Source organism: Electrophorus electricus, chromosome 3 (assembly GCF_041902795.1).
Source record: "Electrophorus electricus isolate QZ-2024a chromosome 3, ASM4190279v1, whole genome shotgun sequence".
Lineage (NCBI taxonomy): Eukaryota > Metazoa > Chordata > Actinopteri > Gymnotiformes > Gymnotidae > Electrophorus > Electrophorus electricus.
Window position 1 is genome coordinate 37217825 of NC_137499.1, and position 11666 is coordinate 37229490.

General features: G+C 43.3%; 1 long non-coding RNA gene across 1 annotated transcript in view; it reads right to left on the bottom strand.

Moving 5' to 3' along the window:
- Window positions 1–293: 293 nt before the first annotated feature.
- The window catches only part of LOC145653824 (uncharacterized), a 17014-nt gene continuing 5641 nt past the window's right edge, over window positions 294–11666 (bottom strand). Inside the window, exon 3 of the long non-coding RNA XR_014120028.1 lies at window positions 294–416. This is a non-coding gene — a long non-coding RNA (uncharacterized LOC145653824). The remainder of the gene's footprint in view (window positions 417–11666) is intronic.

An 11666-nucleotide genomic window follows, 5' to 3' on the forward strand; every position in this document is an offset into this window, starting at 1 on the left:
ACACACACACACACACACACACACACTCATGCACACACACACACACACACACACACACACACACACACACACACTCACACACACACACACTGTTAGGCTATGATCAACGGACAGTTGCAAGATGGTTAGTGGAGCATTTTGGTAAGAAACACCAGGACCCAGTGCATAGTATGAGCTACATCATTAATGGCAATTGCAAATTTTTATTTAACTATTTTAAAAGTATTACGGACTCCGTGTATGAATAATTATACACGGAGCAGTAGAAAAGGGAGAAATAGCCTACCCGTGTAGAGGAGACCGGGCAAAATGCACCAGAACGCTGTCGATAGGAACACATCCCCCGGGACAGATACAGAAGACCAGCGCGGACACGAAGAAATGGAGGGATGATTAGTCCCTCAGCCATGAACCACCTTGAAAACAGACAGATAAAATGTTATTAGACAGGTTCTAGAGGAACACGTTATCCGTTTTCTTAGGATAATGTGTTCTCTGGAATTCTGTGAAGGCGTTACACCCGCAATGTAGGTGTAGAGTAATGTAGGTTAGAGGAAATCATCTGTGTCACAGATGCTTCCAGGGTTTGGTTGCTGATGAGAATCTGACCAGGACATTACCAGAACCACCTGCAGTATCAATAAGCCATCTATAGGGTGAGTGTGTATAGGCTAAGTGTGTAAATAAGTAATTAAGTAAACAAACAAACAAACAAAATTAGTATGTGCTGATTGAAACCAACACCGTAACATTAATGAATGATATAGGCCTAACAATTGTAAAGGTTTATTAAACTGTTCCCATTACCATGGCCAGTGCTCAACCCTCATTCCACATCCTGCTTCAGCTTTTCTCCTGCCATCTCTCTGGTCGTGTCTAGCTCACAAATCTGTCGGTTTTGTTCTCTGACATCCAGGATGACATCCAGGATGCCCATCCACCATGCTCCATCAGCCTCAGAAGAATGGAGTGCTCTGATATCTCTGCCACAACTCAAGTGTAATACTTTGCATTAACCAGTATATTCACATTCAGTGGTTCCTTTGTCTAAAGGCTTGTATTAAAGCTTCTAAAGTTCTACAATACCATGAAAATCAAGACACACAATGGCAAAACCAAACAGACCTGAAAGATCTGCTGGCAGTGCTGGATTAAACCCTTTGGAGGCCCCTAGGTAGTTGTAATTTCTTTTGTTTAATTCTATATTCTGTATAATTCCCTAAAAGGCACGGGGTCCACAGGCCTGTACCTGCTCTGCCTATTTGGTAATCCAGCATTAGTGCATATGCTACATGCACTACACCTGTAATGTCATACATGAGATACAGCAGCACACACATACATAGAGAGAAGCAGGCAAGAGGAGTTTATCTAAAAAAAATCCTCTCAGATTGTATTCCAGACAGCACATGGTCATTAAAGACAGAAGTTGGGAAAAATGTGACATCAAAAGTTTACATCAGTCTCTTACTGCACCAAAACAAAGTGAAAACCTGTTTGAGTATAGTTGAGACAGATAACTAACTAATGACTTACTGCAGCAAACACAATAAATGAAAGACGATAATTCAAACCACAATAAATAAACATTTAATAATGATGTAAATGCCATTCAGTAACTATGAAGGAACTAGAGTTTAAAAGAATAGTAAATTGCTGTGACAACAGAATCCAAATTATCTTGTTGATCGTAATTCAGTGATACACCACGCACTCACCATATAGGTCAGGTGAGGTCATTACTGTGAAGTGGAGTGTAGACATTTTGGAACATTTTCAGTCTACATTCCACATCATAAAGTGCACCTCAAAATGTAGGAGACAAACATGTGACTTAAATAGAGTGGACAAACATGTGATTTCAATGCAGTGGACACACATGTGTCTTAAATATATGGGACAAACATGTGACCTAAATGATGTAGTGCATCTCAGCACTGCAGATCAAACCCACGTTAAAGCCCCATGTACGTTAAGATTGCATCCAAAGGACCCATTATTGCTTTTATGCTGCTGGCCTTTTATTAGTTGTTTGGTCACATGCATAAGCAAGCAAGCCGTTGGGCTGGTGAATTATGACTATGCTACTGAAGTCAAGCACGGAGCTTCTTCACATAAGACAAACGGAATGAAGAGCTTAAGTGTCTCAGTGTTACTGTACATCTTCACAAATAAACAATCTTCAAAAAATCTTGAAATAATCAGGTGACTTTGGTTCTATAGATATTGATGCACTACATGGGGAAATGGAGTGGATTTGAGGCACAGCCAAAGTCAATGCATTAGATGCCATGAGGTTTTCAATCTGTTTAGGATGTGACTGGCAGTAAACCGAAGGCTAGGATTTCCCTTCATGCGTCAACCAGCGCAACAAAACGGAGCTACTGCCTGCCCCTGCCAGGTTACCGACCCTGAGCAGCCAACACTTCACCTGACGATTAAGTGACAAAACGCAAAAGGAAGTGTTGCGAAATTACAGCAAACTGTCACATGGAGGAACGGCTTGGCTTCGATCATAAGCCGTGTCGTCGTTCACCCTCCATCACTCCCCTCATCCATCACACGCGCTTTGTTATTTCTCTGGCTCCCTCTCAGTGTCTTCTGCTTGCTGTGGGTCAGCCTATCTGTGTCTCGTGTGTGCGCTGGGTTGGCCTGCCTGTGGCTCAAGGGCGCAGGGGAAACCTGGGACCAGAAAGGAGGAGTGAGAGGAGGCACTGATTTCAAAACACGACCTCCATACCAAACACAGAAATCAATCAATATGATATAATGGGCTTATAATGGCAGCAGTGCTTAAGGCTGTTTAAGTATCAGACTGTACTTGCTCAGATTGGCTTCTCTTCTGTTTCAGATATTTGTGGTATGTAAGCGCAGGGGCACTGTGTTTGCACATGTGTGCAGTCCGATGTTAGTGCTGGTTCAGCGCTGAGGGGTTTGCAGTGCACGTTTATCATATTTTCCCCTTAATATCATCTTTGACTTAATTCACCTGATTCCACTCAGCAGTTGAATCCAGAGCACTGAATTCAGAGAAGCCCCAGGATTTGTGTCAGGGTCCTCTCACTTGGTCGCCATGGGTGGGAAGAGTAGGCAGGTTGGGTGGGCACAGAAATGTCGTGGGGAGTCCCAAACTGAGCGAGTAGAGGGTGAACACATATACTGAGGCGACGGAGATGAGTAAGGGATGAGCTAAGGCTGACACCGGCTCAGGGGTGGAGTGGGGTGGTTTAGATTGTGGGGGGCTGGTGGACCGTGGGGGCCAGTTCTGCAGGATGGTCTACTAGGTCTATATTAATAAACAGGGGAGTTGGTGGAACAAATGTGATAGGGGAATGTCTGTGCAAGCTTCACCGCTGAAAGTAAGTTCACGATGTGAGTCCTGAACAAATCGCCCACCACGCTGATGAAAGTACGCATTCTGTCATTACACACACACACACACATACATGCACACACAAGTCCACAGACGCGCAGCAGCGTGCCAACTCACAGTAGCCAGTCAACGCCAATGAACAGACTGAATATCCTGAGTGGGAAGGCCCACAGCAGTGAGAATGAGGAACTTGGTGGCCAGGCCTGCACTGGGAATACTGACAGCTCCTACACTCGCCAGAGTGCCTGTCATTCTGCAACATGAACCGACACATGCGCGTCATACTGTAACCCAGACTGACACACACGTCATACTGCAACACGGACTGACACACGCATGTCATAGAGTAACATGGACCGAAAACACACGTCATATTGCATCACGGACTGACACACGCAGGTCATACAGCAACATGGACCGAACACACACAGGTCGTACTGCAACACGGCCCGACACGCACGTCATACTGCCACGCGGACCGACATACGCACGTCATACTGCAACACGGACCGACATACGCACGTCATACTGCAACACGGACCGACAATGACATGGCACAAGCAAACAAGAGGACAGCAGATGTAGCAGCCTGGAGCAAGGAGCATTATAACCTAGGCAGAATCTTTATTACCAGAAAACGAGTCAGGCTACGTAACAGAAAATTGGAGGGCCAAAGCCAATTGCATGAGCCAGTCAAATCAGGAAGAACAGACGGGTAACTCTGGGGTGGACTACTGAGCTCGACCAGAAGATGGCGGTCCTTAACCGAGCCTCAGCATGAGCGCAAACGAACCTGCATGCTGCTGTGTTGTACTCCACAGGCCCGTGCATGTTTCACAGTTCTCCTGCTTCGTTTTAAGGGTTAACATCGCAAGCGCGAGACACAGAGGCTGCTAATGCTAATGTGGGGAGGAAGAATCCTGTCTGAACTTTATAACGCATTTGTGGGCTGATTTTGTTTGCTGTGTTTATTTTAAAGAAGTGTCACATTATGTACGTTTATGCGTTTTGTAAAATACATTGTAATATGTTGTAATATATAAATTACAATTTGTCCACAATGTTAATCTTGTCTCAGCAAGTTGTGACTGCAGTGAACCATATTTGAATATTTAAAAAAAAAAACATTTAAAAGATAAAATACTGAAACCCAAAAGAACCCCTCTAGCTCCCTGCTGCCTTCTGAAATATTGAATCCGTTCAGTTTAAGAACATAAAGGTCCGTACAAAAGTGGCCACCTGACCTTGGAAAATACATAAATGTTCACTTCAACTCATAACATGCTTTAAAGACTGATTATAAGATCAATGAAACATTTCTTGTATTGCGTAAATTATGCCATTGTCATTCATCTGGGTGATGAAAATGTCTGCCACAGCCTCGTACAGTGCCGTGTTTACGGTGTTTACCATCCATGTTTATGGTGGCCCCAATGGGAAGCACAGCATGAGTGACCTGATTTTCAGGTGCTCCTCCAGACGCTAAAAAGTGACGGGTAGCATCCCTGCACTCCAAAACAGTGGCGAGGGAGATCAGGGTGTGCGAGAGATGGAATCAGGTGATAACCACGAGGAAAGCGTCTCATGGAGACAACAGATGGGGATATCAAAACAGCTCCAACACAGAGTTTAGAGCAACACTGAGGATATGGACCAGGGTGATCGGTTCCTACAGAGTGTGGTGTTTTACCCAAGTCTCTTCATCATAACTGCTTTAGCTCAGACTGGAGAACAATGCATCCAAAATACGTGATCAGTAAAAATCATTGGCAATGTGTCATAGATTTTATGTAAATAGCAACTGCTGGACAAACCTGGTGTGGTGCTTTTACATTTTGACGGTATTGCATATTATCATGTCCTTCTGGCAGCTGTAATAGAAACAGTCTGACCCAAAACCACTCTGTTTAATGTTGAAGGTCCCAAACTACAGTTCTGGAGTGCATGCATCTGAGGAAATAGAAGACAAGTCTACCTAACTGGTAATTGCTAAGTGATTGGATTTTTCCAAGCACAGTTATCAGTGCCTAACACAACAAAGGATTCTGGATAAATGGAGAACATGCAGGACATAAGCCAGAGACACCAGCTGAGAGAAAAAAAATGGCTTTATATAAAAGTTGAGCTGAATCCAAGGTAAACTTAGGATAGAAGTAATGGTAATGTGAGTCATCAGCATTGCACACATGTAATGTGCCAACAGTTGGTTTCATTTTCATGACAACAGAAGACAGTTGAGCTCAGCAGATATAGCCCCTTGAGGCCAGATGAAAACACTGTTCATCTCATCATTCCACACATTGTTAATCTCATCATCCCACACACTGTTCATCTCATCATTCCAAACATCCATCATCTCACACTGCTATGGCATTTAGTCTGAAACCTTGTGTCCGCCTTTGGCAGTGTGAGTTGGATCTGCAAGATTCGACTGGATTCTGCTGAGAACACGTCTGCAGCAGGGGTGTGCAGGCTCTACACAGCTGATCAGCACACCTGATCAGCACTTCAAGACTGAGGTCGACTGATTAAATAAGTGGCATCAAGTGCAACTCCAGTTCATTCAGATTGAATACATACAGCTTCACTGGCCTGGGCACCTCTGACCTACAACATAAATCATAATTGACGTCAGCTATATTTTCTATGAACTAAAGATTTTTTTAAAAGAATATTAAAGCAAAAATCCATGAAAGGATAAAGGTTCCAATTTGACATTCAAACCCTATATGAATATGAATATGAAAGTTAGTTCTCTGTGCAACGCACATATATGTGTTTCCTCTGCTCCAACACACCTGATTTAACCCATGAAGGCCTGGACAATTTCTTGATCTTCAAAATGATACGCACGAGAGCAGAGTTTACTAATCCACTCCTCAAGTATGCCCAGACGGTCCACGTTTTGCAGTCTCCAATGACCGGGAGTCACTGACGCACAAGGCGATGAGAACAGGGAGCAAACGTCCCCTCGCCAGTGTCAGGGAGCTGCTGGCGAAGAAGATGACCAGCAGGATAATTCTGCCATAGATGACGAGGCCAATTATGACAGTCACTATGTATATACCCAGCTGCTTAGCAACCACCTCCAGATTGCCGATGGCAGCCATCTTTCCATATATCAGCGAGGCATTGCCAAGAGCAGGGTACCTAAAGCAGTGAGAGGGTGCAGACCTCAGACAGCGTCACACGCGTGCAGACCTCAGACAGCGTCACACGCGTGCAGACCTCAGACAGCATCACACACGTGCAGACCTCAGACAGCGTCACATGCGTGCAGATCCAGACGGAAGTAAGACTGCCTCTTTTTTTTTCTTTGTTACATTTCATTCATTATTCTCTTTTTTCACTTTTAATTTCTGTAAAACAGGAGTCACCCCGGGCGGGGCCTGAGCTCTGGCAGAGGGACATCACAGACTATGCCACACGCCACTTACAAGGAAAGAGTTTACACGAGTGCAGAGCCACCAGGGACCAAGAGAAAACTCAAAACAGATCAGAACCGCAAGGAATGTAAGCAACAGAAGGTGAGCCCTGACCACAGAGGCTGAGGGAACAGGAACTTCCCAGCCAGCTCCAGATCAGCATCACCATGAGGTCAAAGGTTAGGGCTAGCCCAAGATTCAGGAAGGGAGGAAAGATAACTAGGGAGGGGCTGTTAACAGTGATCCCACAGGGCTAAGGAGAGGGGAAAGGAGAAAGAGTTCTTTCTTTTGGTTTCAGATGGCTGTACTTGCGTTGACGCTGTGAGAGAATTTGGAACATTGTTCGGGGAAGCCAAAAGACAACTTGGAAGCACTGCACTGAGGCAAAAGCCTTAAATGGTAAATCGTCTGCTTGTAATTGTGGGACTATTTCAAGTGCTTAAACCTCCTCCATCTCCATGATCTGCGTTGTCACAGTAATTTGTGCTGCATGTGATTTCCGACATGTGTGTTGCAGGGCCTGGTCATGCACACTGCACATACTGGGGGCGATATAAGGTTGGTGTTTGATAAGTGACCCAAGTGTTCGTGTACCTTGTCCCTGCTATGTATACATCCTGTGCTGTGTGCTATGGTGAATGAGCGATAGTGTTTATTATAGCATTTTGGTAGTTTATTCATGGCTGGAGGCTTGGTACAGCCATGTTGCAGAAGGACTGGCTACCTGTGAACTCAGTCTGGGGTCTGTCAGCCTGCTACGTTCTTGTGCTGATGCGTACTCTCATTTGAGGCTCTGGTGGTAATTTAAGGCTCTGTGGCTAGGCCTGCTGTGTGACCAATCAACCTCTGAGGCTCTCATGCTTCCGAGGTCACTTTTTCACAGGTTTATTCACCTTATCCTTTTAGTCTGGCACATATCCACCCGCAGTGTGTCAGGGTGAGGCCTTCATCATCGAAGTTCTGCTATCCTAAACGGATGTGCCTTATACTGAATGAACACCTTACTCTGTTCGTGAATGTGGTAGACTCATTTTCTTAAAAACGTCAGTAAAAGCTACATAAATTCATAACATACTAGAATGCGATGTGTTGCCCTCTTCTTCTTAAAGGGCTTGATTCTAATGTGTTGTGTGGTTTTGTTTAAAGGTTAAAGGCTGTGCTGACACTACTAACAGAACAGATTACCTACACAATAGTTACCTGCTTACCTGCTGAAGAATTAACTGCATATAAACATAATGCATCTATCAATAGATCAATAGCAGTGTCACATAAATGTAAAGGTTTGTGTACAAAGTAGCCTAAATCTTATCCAACATTATTCTTAATTTTTTAAATTAATTACAATGAAAATAACTTTTTGACTTGGCATGAAGGCCATTGGAGGTATTGTAATAATTCCACAAATTGTCACAGCTCTGGTCACGTGTCTTGAACTGCAATATCGCTGTACGTTCAAGTGAAGAGAGACAGCCTCACATGCTTGCATGCAGGCACACAAAGCGCCACTGACCAAATGATCATGGCCACCATCTTCATGATGATCTCGTTGAGGATGTTAAAGAAGTCTGACATGATCATGCCTCTTAGCTCAGTTTGCTCACGCAGATCACGATCGTGACAAAGAAGTCTATCAATCCCTGAAAACAAAACCGAAGGCACTTCGACAGCAGGTCCTAGAGGGCCCTGGAGCACAGCAAATGCCCTTCCTCAGAACGCCTGATGGTAAGTGTCCATTATTTCACATCACTCAAAACGTTTAATCTAGTCTAAATGAAGTGTGACCTCATAGAGGAATTAGGGAGACAGCATGTAGCTAACAATGTGTAAACAGATGTTTAAATGTAATGTTTAAATGTTTACAAATTGTTTGCTACCCAGCATGTTCTTCCTCCATTTCAACTCCGGTTTTATTCTGTGTGAATGTAAACTGCACCACTACGTTCTTCAGCACTGTCTGAACCTGCAGCGAGCCGTTGCACTAATGACCTTCCGTCTTTCAGCTCTGACAGTTTACAGTTGTGGCTTCTCAACTGTAAATACAATAGAGTTATGAGCCTGTAAAGAAATAATAATAAGCTGTGTATGTAGATAAGAAATTGCACGGTCCAAAGAGACTCCATTCACTGCACAATGAATCTGCAGATGCATTTTAAAAAAGTTCATTTTTTAATGAAACAATGGATGTGACTGGAAAGAAGGAAAGAAAGACAGACAGAAAAAAAGAGAATCACATTTGAGAGACATTTGAGAGACATTTCAGAGATCCACGTTACTTTTATCTTATGTAGAGATCTTGGCCAGATGTCACAGTAAGCCCACATGGGTATAAAGGGATTATAACCAACAGAAAGTCACAGGCACTAAACCTACTACTTTACTACTACTATTACTACTAACACACAAGTACACATACATGTACACACACACACACACACACACACACACACTCACACACACACACACACACACACACACACTCACACACACACACACACACACACACACTCACACACACACACACACACACACACACACACACACACACACACACACACACACACACATCCTGGTAATCATATACACTGAAAAGAAGAGAACAGAAGGAAAATTGGATTATGATTCTACATGAGTCGTTCATTCCAGCCCGCTCGTCTGTTGCTACAGATGACAGAAACTCTTTTGTACATCGTGAGCTCCGTGACAACCAGCTCTATTACACAGCCTGCTCAGTGACACCGTCAGCCACATGAGACACAAATCACTCACGTGTGTATTATTGGCTGCTAGACAGTCAAGCAGTGAAAAATAAGCACATGGATGATGACATCGTCAGAGCTGCAGCTCTCTCCAACAAATCCCTATGATTTTACAAAACTCACTGGTATTCTGTTTTATTACAACCCTGTACATGCCATACAGGACACCATATTATACACTGGTTACAGACTTTATATGAAATTCTCCTTCACTATATGTCATATAGCCACTATAACAAAAGATCTGTGGAATGTAATGATCAGTAATGACAGGTCATGAGTCAGTATCAGAGATGACAGGTCAGTCTTTGGACTAAACGATATTTACTATGTGATGTACTATTTTATAGCATAACAAGAGCTTGTTAAATGTGGTTTGCAGTATTAGACAGAATGATCTTAATGAAACGAGGAAATGTTTTCTAGCCTCTGATGGGTCCCAAATGTTGCGTTTCACAATCCCAAACCAAAGAACACATTACGGGGCGTAACGTGGCACGATTGTGGGGCTCAGAAGAGCAAGATGTATTAGGGGCAAATCCATAATCAGAGTCGTAGTCACGGTCCAGGGTCAAATTAATGACGCAAAAAATTCTGGGATACATGGCAAACAAGACAAAAAGCAAAGGATAACAGAAGAGGGAACACAACAGAAAACAGACAAGGTACAACACTGGAGGGGTCCAAAAACACAGAGCCACGAGGGGTCCAAAAACCAACAGCCACGAGGAGCAAACACAGAGACCTGGATTAGCAATTAACAAGACTCAAAACAAACACAGGGTATGTACACAGGTACTAATGAGACCTAACGATGAGCAAGTGATACAAGTGAGACAGAGAAAACCAAAACAAGGAAGTAAAGCAAAAAAAGGGTAACCATGATGACAGGATGCTAGGGAAGGGCCAATCGTGACAAGGGGTATCCCCCCGAACTGAGCCGGATCATACCGTCAAACGTTCCAGCTCAAGTTGCTATGTAAGCAATTGTACCATCAAAACATAACTGACCAAAACAACTAATATTAACAAAATTAAAATGCAAAAAATGGCAAATTAAGCATTGTTTACATTTATTATAAATGTAAACAAGTATGTACATTAGAAATACAGAGTTATACAATGATTTAATTTGTTCTTCGTGCTATAGAAAACATAAAGCATAACATATCTGAGGAGTAACACTCTCTGTTCGCTTTATTAGAAACACTCTTTTTGTTTGTGTCCAGAAGGAGGAGCAATACTCCACTCCTGGAGGACTGGAGTCCAGCACAGTTTGGCAGATTCACTGCCATCAGTGACAAATGCCCTTATTACACATATTCCTAAAATGCCACAGGGAGAGAGGGTGAAAGGCCAAGCAGGGTGAAAAACTGAGGAAGCATAGAGGAAACATAGAGGAAGGATAGAGGAAGCATGCAGGAAGGATAGAGGAAGGATGGAGGAAGCATAGAGGAAGGATGGAGGAAGCATAGAGGAAGGATAGAGGAAACATGGAGGAAACATGGAGGAAGGATGGAGGAAGGATAGAGGAAGGATGGAGGAAGCATAGAGGAAGGATGGAGGAAGGATAGAGGAAACATGGAGCAAGGTTGGAGGAAGGATAGAGGAAGGATAGAGGAAACATAGAGGAAGGATAGAGGAAGGATGGAGGAAAGATAGAGGAAGGATAGAGGAAGGATGGAGGAAGGATAGAGGAAGGATGGAGGAAGGATAGAGGAAGCTTTCACACCAGTTGCATGTGATATTTTTAATATGTTCTTGTTCAGCAAAACCTCAAATCTCTGACTATGTTTCTATTTCTACCACATTTGCTGGCACATGCACACGCAAAGCACTGATATTGGCATCCATCGAGTGTTCACATATTTTCCTAGTTTTCATTTTACATCTACATCACAAACTATATGAAAAATACTTTGCAAGATAAAAAATATACTTCATCAAAATGCAGGTCTATTGATGAGGAGAGGATGTTAATAGGATGCACCATAATAGTAATTTTATTATTAGTCTATATGCCAGGTCAGATCATTTGCTTGGGATGTCATAAAAACCTTCAAGCATCACTATGCTCACTATGCTCACTATGCTCTGAAGCTGGAAAGA